The sequence below is a fragment of the Brassica oleracea genome, chromosome C1 (genome assembly GCF_000695525.1).
Source record: "Brassica oleracea var. oleracea cultivar TO1000 chromosome C1, BOL, whole genome shotgun sequence".
Taxonomy (NCBI): Eukaryota; Viridiplantae; Streptophyta; class Magnoliopsida; order Brassicales; family Brassicaceae; genus Brassica; species Brassica oleracea.
Window position 1 is genome coordinate 12,546,378 of NC_027748.1, and position 9,299 is coordinate 12,555,676.

Consider the following 9,299-nt stretch of genomic DNA (forward strand, 5'->3'; position numbering starts at 1 on the left):
TAAGATATCATTTGTAGCTTGCTCAGGTACTTCTACTTCATTTACGGCATCTTCTTGTAAAGGCAGTTGTTCATCAGTCAAGACTCGGCCCCGAGGTGTAACTTTTATAGTGGCTAACCAAGATATTTCAGATTGTCTGATCCTCGGGTATGGAATAAAACAAACTTGGTCTGCTTGAGATGCCAATATGTAGGGTTCAAATTTGTTGTACCTCCGTGTAGCATTTATATCAACAACTCCAAACTTGCTATACCGAACACCTCTATTGACGGTGGGATCAAACCAGTCACATTTAAAGAGAACGCATTTCAGCTTCACCAGGCCGGGGAACTCCACTTTGATGATCTCTTGTAAGATTCCATAGAAATCAGTTTCACCTTTCACACATACTCCATAGTTCATTGTTGCTCGCCGACTTCCATATCCGTAAGTGTGAAAAGTGTAGCCTCGTGTGAAATACATTGATGTTGTGGTGACCTTAGCGACCGGACCTTGTATCAATTTGTGAAACCACTGAGGATAGAATGGATCATCATAATCAACCTGGATCATCAACATATATATATAAATATATAACTTCATTAATTATATAATAAATAACATATTTATGTTTGATAATAACTTAACCACGAATGTGCAACTACGTTTCTCGTAAACTGGTCGTTAATCAGATGGTAGCTTGTCGATGTAATTTAGTCGTACATTTACGACCACATTACGACTACCTGAAAGTGTGGTCGTAAATACGAAGTTAGTTTACGACCAATTTACGACTAAACCTTTTAGTATCAATATTACGTCTAAGTTACGACGGACTTTAACATAGTCGTAAGTTAGACGTAACGTCGAAGTTAATTTACGACTACACATTTGTAGTTGTAAATGATAGTCGTTACTCTCACGTTTTCTTGTAGTGTGAGTACCACAAAAGCTTCGGTTCCATACTTCTCAAGCCCACCACTCTCCAAGATAGTCAGCTTCTCCAGAAGCCCTAAAGCTGCGTTACCAACCACATGTATATAAACAAATAAGCCCAGCATTACGTGACACGGAAGCAAACCGCTTCTCAGATTTGGTGACCCACCTGGGAAGAAGAACACTATGAAGCTGTACACACACTGCAACGTTCAAAAGTTCTGTGTTAAATAGTTTTGCTTCAAGCAAAGTTTTAGTCCTAGAGTGTTTGTGGCTGTTTTGTAAGTAACTTTAGAAGGCCATGGGAATATACATGGACGGCATAGAGCGAAATGACACCAATACCAATCCAGGAATTGAGGCTATGAGATCAGGGATTCCACTTTTGTAGTGGTTCTTGGAAACTGCATAGATTCCCCAGATCCCAAGAGCCAGAGCAATGGCATGTAGAACAAGGTGGATCAAGTTCTTCATTGGTTTTTCCAGTGGAAGAGCCTTTTAACTTATAAGTTCTGCATGTTCCAATATCAAAACACAGATTTATGTAGTCTTTAAATTTGAATCATCATCATCATCATCATCAACAACGGGACACATGAGGCAGGAGATATAATTCTCAACTCGACAGTGGATGTGGAAGTTGAGAATGTAGCTGTGGAAACATAGAAGAGTGAGACCAGGCTGAAAATTCCAAGGAGATCATCTCAGCAAATACAGAGGAAGAGTGGCAGACAGTATCACCAGGGAAAGTGGGTAGATCAGCAGAAAAAATGAACAACGCGCTTGAGTATGGACATGTATCAATACTTGCCAATTCAAGATTCTCTGTTCTAAGTATGGAAGAATAAGAAGAGGAAGGGGAAATCACAGAGAAAGTTGACCACGTTGTGAAGACAAGAGAGGTTGGGACCTCAGACATTGTTTCAGGGGAAAGAATTGAAACCGAATTAGAATCAGTTGCTGAGAATTCAGACCATTTAAAAGATACAACAATGGAATCCGGTGGTGAGGAGACACTAGATGATGATCTTTCTAAGGAGGCTGATGTTGGAAACAAAGAGAAATGAACTAAGGTCTATATAAGGGCTTACCTTCCCAGAAGGTCAAAAGAGAAGCGCAAGATTCTGGCAAATTCATCGGTTCAAAAAGCAAAGGACTATGTTCAATGCTCTTTAAAAAATCGTTCAAAAAGAATCATTAATGTCGGGTTTCTTCAGGAATATCCGAGGTTTAAACAAGACCACTAAACACACTGTTATTCGAGATTGGATAAAAAAAAGTTCTTTGCAATTTGGTTGTATTTTGGAGACACGGGATACAGAGAGCAAGGCGGATAGGGTTGCTTACTCTGTTTTTTCGTGATTGGTCACGGCTGTCTAACTACGAGCACAGTAGGTTGGGGAAAATCTGGGTGGTTTGGAATCCTAGGGTGAGGGTGACACCATGCTACAAAAGTGATCAACTGAACACTTGGAAGGTGCGGAAGAGGAGATCATATGCTCCTTTGTATACGCTTCCAACAGAATGGAAGACATGAGAGCTCTATGGGAGGATTTAAAAAATCACCAATATTCTCCCATGATAAGAAACAAGCCTTGGATCGTGATGGGCGATTTTAATGAAACTTTGGAAGTAGAAGAACACTCAGATCATGCTACTTCTCCAATGGTCTCTCACGGTATGAGGGAATTTCAAGAGATGGTACGTTACTGCTCCATGATTGATATGAGCTTCCAGGGACCTAAATTCACGTGGACGAATAAGAGAGACACAGAGCTAATCTATAAGAAGTTGGATAGAACTCTGGTGAACTCAGCTTGGGTCCAAACTTTACCTCAATCTCATTGTGTATTTGAAGCTAGAGGTTGCTCAGACCATCTTAGGTGCAGAATACAGATTCAGGGAAATGTATTAAAACTGAAGCGACCGTTTAAGTTTATCAATGTGGTTGCAGAGTTACATGATTTTCTCCCACTGGTGGAAAAATTCTGGGCAGACACTCCGGAGATCGATAGCTCCACCTCGGCTATTTTCCGATTATCTAAAAAGCTAAAGGATCTTAAACCTCAACTACGAGCTTTGAGTAAAGCGCAGGTGGGAGACATTATAAAAAGGACAAGAGAAGCATTGGAAAAACTCTGCGAGAGCCAAGAACGTACTCTGTTATCTCCATCTCAGGAGAACTTAGCTGAAGAGAACAGATTATATGGCAGATGGTCGGTATTATCAGCCATTGAAGAGAAAGTGCTAAGTCAAAAGGCAAAACTGTATTGGTTACAGGTGGGCGATGGTAACAACAAGCATTATCATAATGTGGCTAAGGGTCAGTGAAGTTCGAAATGCAATAAGAGAAATTCAGAGGGAAGATGGATCTGTGGCATCCACTCAGGAGGAGATTAAAGCAGAAGCGGTAAACTATTTTAATGGCTTTTTAGCTCATAAAGTTCCTGATTATCAGTGTTTATCTGTGGAGGAGCTGAAAGGAATATTAAATTTCGAGTGTGAGGAAATAGACAAAATGTTGCTGATACAAGATGTAACAGAGGAGGATATTAAACAGGTTCTATTCAATATGGCTTGCGGCAAATCTCCAGGCCCTGATGGATATACAATGGAATTCTACAAGGCGAGCTGGCCAGTCATAGGCAAAGAGGTGGTAATCGCGGTTAGATCGTTTTTTGAGAAGGGGTTCCTCCCGAAAGGAGTTAACTCTACCATACTGGCTTTGATCCCTAAGAAAGAAGAGGCCATATATATGAGAGATTATATACCAATCTCTTGCTGCAATGTCTTATACAAGATTATCTCTAAGTTTCTGGTGAACAGAATTAAAAAAGTTCTCCCTAAGTTCATCTCACCAAGCCAATCAGCTTTCGTAAAAGATAGAGTGTTGATGGAGAACGTGCTACTTGCTTCTGAGTTAGTGAAAAACTATCACAAGGACACAGTCTCGGCTAGATGTGCGCTCAAAATTGATATATCCAAAGCTTTTGACACGGTGCAGTGGCCTTTCTTGTTTTCAACATTAGAGGCGTTGGGATTCCCGGGAAAATTCATCACTTGGATTGAAAAATGTATCTCTCTGGCATCATTCTCAGTCCAGATTAATGGAGAACTGGCAGGCTATTTTAATAGCAAAAGAGGACTAAGGCAAGACTGCTCACTCTCGCCATATCTGTTTGTAATCTGTATGCAAGTCTTGTCTCAGTTACTGGACAAAGCAACAATCAATAGACAGTTCGGTTTCCACTCATATTGTCAAGGTCTGAAGCTGACACACCTTTGTTTCACGGACGATGTTCTCGTGTTCTCGGATGGGAAACAAAGATCTGTAGAAGGCATTCTCGAGGTATTCAAGGAGTTTTCAGGTTTCTCTGGGCTGCACATCAGTATGGAAAAATCAACTCTTTACATGGCTGGGGTTCGGGAGTCAGAGCAGAAAACTATACTTGAGCTCTTCTCTTTTGCAGCTGGAGATTTGCCAGTAAGGTATCTCGGGTTGCTGTTGATGACGAAACAGATGACAACGAATGATTACACTCCATTAATAGAGAAGGTTAGATCTCGAATCAGTTCCTGGAATGCAAGGTTTTTGTCTTTCGCAGGCAGGCTTCAATTGATTAGCTCGGTTATCCATAGTCTGACAAACTTTTGGATATCTTCTTTCCGCTTACCTAAGAAGTGCATCCAAGAGATTGATAGTCTTTGTGCTGCGTTTCTTTGGTCTGGTCCTGAACTCAACACAAAGAAAGCTAAAGTAGCTTGGAAAGACTGTTGCAAGCCGAAGGATGAAGGAGGGTTGGGTCTGCGATCTATAAGTGAAGCGAACAAGGTCTCAAGTTTGAAGTTAATCTGGAAACTCCTCTCCTCTCCCTCATCTCTCTTGGTTCAATGGGTAAATAGGTATCTGATCAGGAAAGCTCCTTTTGGTCGGTGAAAGAAAGTTCAACCCTTGGTTCTTGGATATGGAAGAAATTGCTGAAATATCGAGATATCGCAAAGGGTTTTATAAAAATTGAGATTCAAAATGGAGAATCAACATCTTTTTGGTTTGATATTTGGACTCCGGAAGGTATATTATTTGATATTACGGGGCGGAGAGGATGCATTGACATGGGGATTCCTTTGGATGCTACGGTCGAAGATGTTATGCGAACGTATCGTCCAAGACGGCACCGCGTGGAGATGTTGAATACCATAGCAAATCACATTCTGGGCATTAGAAGAAGAAGGTTGTCGGATATGGATGACATCAGGCTATGGAGAAGGGGAGAGAACAAATACAAGGCCACTTTCAGTTCCAAAGAAACTTGGAAGCTAACTAGAGAGGTTCAACCGAAAATAAACTGGTCTCCTGGGGTCTGGTTCACTTTCAACACTCCTAAATATTCTTTCATAGTTTGGCTAGCTTTTCTTGACAGACTAGCAACCGGTGAAAGAATACGGCAGTGGAATACCCAGAGCACAAGCTCGTGCATACTCTGTAATGATCCTCTAGAAACGAGAGACCATCTCTTTTTCAAATGTCAGTACTCGGAGACGGTGTGGAAAGGGCTTACACAGAATATGTTATCTACTCGCTATACAAGTCAGTGGGACCAAATTCTTCAGCTTCTCATGGATAAGAACCAGGATCAGATTGACATTTTCCTAATAAGATATGTCTTCCAAACTACTTTGTATGTGATCTGGCGGGAGCGCAACAAAAGGAAACATGGAGAACCACCGGTGACGCCGTCTCAGCTGATCGGAGTGGTGGATAAAAACATAAGGAACAGACTTTCTTCTATCCGTGGCCATCACGCATATGAATGAGGACTTGTCCGTTGGTTTGCCACAAGATGATAAGAGCTTTATTGTTTTTAGTTTCTTGTAATTTTAAAATTTAAGCAACTCTGCAACACAAAGTGTAAAACAGTTTTTTTGGTTGAATTAATTTAACATTCTTTCAAAAAAAAAAAAAACTTCTTTCTCATTGTTCAACAGATTCTGTTATTGTTTACCTTCTCCTCCCATTATTACAAATCCAGTGAGCATCAGAACTGGAGGCAGCTGAATCACATTAAAAAGAAAGAAAAGTTCAGGTAAACTGGCAGTAGTGTCGGTCCAACATTTTTAATTTTTTCTTGATGACATATGCTCACATAAAACTTTGTGCCTTTTTTTCATGTAAAAATTTTAGAATGCTTTATATAAAATTAAAATCAATGATGCCCTAAGCTGTCGGTTTTTTGTCTATGCTCAGGTGATAATGTATCCAATTTTTATTTTCTTGTTAACAACAAAATACCGGAGGTGATTGGTTGGGCTGTAGGAGCTGACTTTAGCTTTAATATTAACTAGATCTCGATCCGCGCAATCGCACGAGTTTTTGTTTTCATTTGTTTTTATATAAATATTTTGTTTTCAATTCTAAATTGGTATATATTATAATATATATGTGTCTATCAATTATTATGTATCAATTTTTAAAATATAATAAGTTTACGGTATATTTTTTTTTCATTGAATAGATTGTTTCAAATTTTCACATGTATTTGTATCTTCTTCTATATATATATATATATATATTTTCGGATTATTATTTCATTATTAAAGTCATAACTATATATATTAATATTAGTAAAATATTTTTTTATTGTCATATTCAAAGATATTGTAATATTTCACAAATTTAGAAAGTTTTTAAAAAATTAAACTTTTCGCTTCATAGATTTATATTATCTAGTAAATAATTAAACATTTAGCTTTTGTTTAATTTTTAAAATAAACTATATAGTTTAAAATTTGTTTTCATTGGTTTAAAGTGGTAAAGATTAATCATTGTTAGATAATATGATTTTTGTTATCTGAATTTTTTTTAATAATTTTTAAAGTTAACATCGACAAATATTTAAAAATTTAACATATCGAGGTTGTTATGAACCAGATTGTGGATGGCTCATAACCAAGATATACCATCAGCGGCCCAAGAAAGAGAGAGTCGGCCAGCTTTTCTTTTTCCTTATGTCTTTATGTTTTCCTTTTTCCTAGTTGGATTATGATTTGTACTTCCATTTATCTATGATGGTGTAATCTCCTATATAAGGAACCTCTATGTTATGAATAAAGATAGACTTTTCCATTACTTTCACAACACGTTATCAGCACGATTGATCTCTAAAACCCTAAGCTAATATATCGACCATAAACCATAAATCTCTCTCAATTGCTAAAACCCTAATCTCTATCGATTAGCTCTCTTTGATCATGACCCTGATCTGTATTCGACCACTGATCTCAACAAGATCGATCTGTGGACTGATCTCTGCAAGTTTCAGTACGCCTCAACTATTCCAGATTGTACGATCAGCCTGTTCCAGTCCGTGATCAAACTGTTCCAGATCTACGAGTTCTTTGACTGCAAGTACTAGCTCGCGTACCAACGATCCCGATCAGCTTTATTTGACTGCAAGTACCAGCTCGCGTACAAACTAGAACCTTTGATGGGTTGAATGGATCGCGTACCAACGATCCCGATCAGCTTTATTACGATTCCTAAACTCTAAGAACCCAGAATCGAATGAACTAATGTTCAAAGTGAAACACTAAAATCTGTAAACCCTAAATTACGTGTGCTTGAATTGTTTTATTTGATTGATTGAATGTTTCTTTGAGGTTTAAATCCGTGTGAGTTAGGATTGATATTTTTTATAACCTGATTGAATGATTTGATGTTTAATATTGCATGTAGAATATGTTATAATATAAACCATAATTCGAATTGATAAACCCTAAAATAGATTCCGTGTATTGCATAATCCGAATTGAATGTTTTGAGGTTTCATATTATACTAGGTTGATAGTTTCATGATATAATCAATTGTTCTGAGGTTTAAGATTATTTGCTAGAAGCTGATTGATTGATAAAACCCTAATTTCGAATTGAAACCCTAAACCCTAATTTGCGTATTCCTAAAATCAGATTGCTTGATTCCATCTTGCTAATATCAGTCTTGAAACTGATAAATATCAGCTTTGAAACTGGTTAATAAAATTGAGAGAATCAGCCTTGAAACTGATTGTTTTGGTTTTTCATGATTGAAACCCTATTTTTGGATCAAAACCCTAAATTGTGTAATGCCTGAATCCGTTTGATTATTTTTTATTATTGATCCAATTGCTAGTTTTGATAAAACCTAATTGAATCTGATTGTTAGTCTAGCTAAATCTCATACCTGAAACTGATTGATTAATTGTTAAACCTTGATTGAATGTTTTAATATTACCCTTGCACATATAGAATCCGATTGCTAGCATCATATCTATGGCCAGTTTGCATCATATATCATCCTGACCAACATGTTTATGTTATGCGCATGATCTGATTATTATCACCTTTGCATGATCTGATTGTTTTAAATTGAGGTTCCATAATTTCACTCCTGTACATATAGAATCAGTATGCTAGGTTTGCATTATAACCATATGGCCACATGAAAACATATAGAAATTTCTTGTTTGGTTTTGCTTGATAAATCTGTGTGACTTATTATGCATCATATATCACTTTGTCCGTGTGGCCTTATTGCATTATATCACCTTTGGCTGTGTGGCTTGTTTGCTTATTAGAAATGTATTGACTTGATAGCATGTCTTGTTTATGGTTGTATGTTAAATATTTTATGAGATCAAAAATTGATTGATATATGATTTGAGATGTCGAAAATCAACTTGGATTTTGCTGCCCTAAATCTCTCAGGAGATAATTATTTGAAATAGGCACTAGATACTAAGTTTATCCTAAAGTCAAAGGACTTGGTGAATGAATCATTAAAGGCGATAATGCCAAATGAGAAAGATTGATACAAGGCAATATTAATTATTAGCCATCATCTTATTAAGAGTCTCAAATATCAGTATCTGACTATAGAGAATCCTCTAGACCTTTGGACATAGTTAAAAATCGAGATATGATCACCAAAGAATGGTGTTATTACCAAAGGCCATATTTGATTGGAGGAATCCCAGAATCCAGGACTATAAGTCCGTGGATGAGTCTATTGCTAGTTGGGAAAAATAATGGATTACTGATGAGAAACAATGAATTGAGACCTCCTGGATTAACCCCATTACCTGATACCAATAAGGTCGCAAAAGAAAAAAAAGGTAACCACGTCCAGAATGATAGACCACACGGTCATAGCCGTGAAGGGTGGAAAGGACGTGGCCATGACCACTATAACACATTTGGCCGTGGGAATCACTATGGCAGAGGCTGTGGGTATCAACCCAATTTGAGTCATGGTCAAGGTAGTGGTTGTGGTATATCTTTTAAACCACAAAGCTCGGCCAAATCAGTGTGTCATAGATGTGAAATGGGGAACCATTAGGCTAAGATATGA

At 37.7% G+C, this 9,299-nt stretch overlaps 1 pseudogene; it reads right to left on the reverse strand.

Annotated features, from left to right (window-relative positions):
- The window catches only part of LOC106331848, a 13,171-nt pseudogene that overhangs the window by 796 nt on the left and 3,076 nt on the right, over window positions 1–9,299 (reverse strand).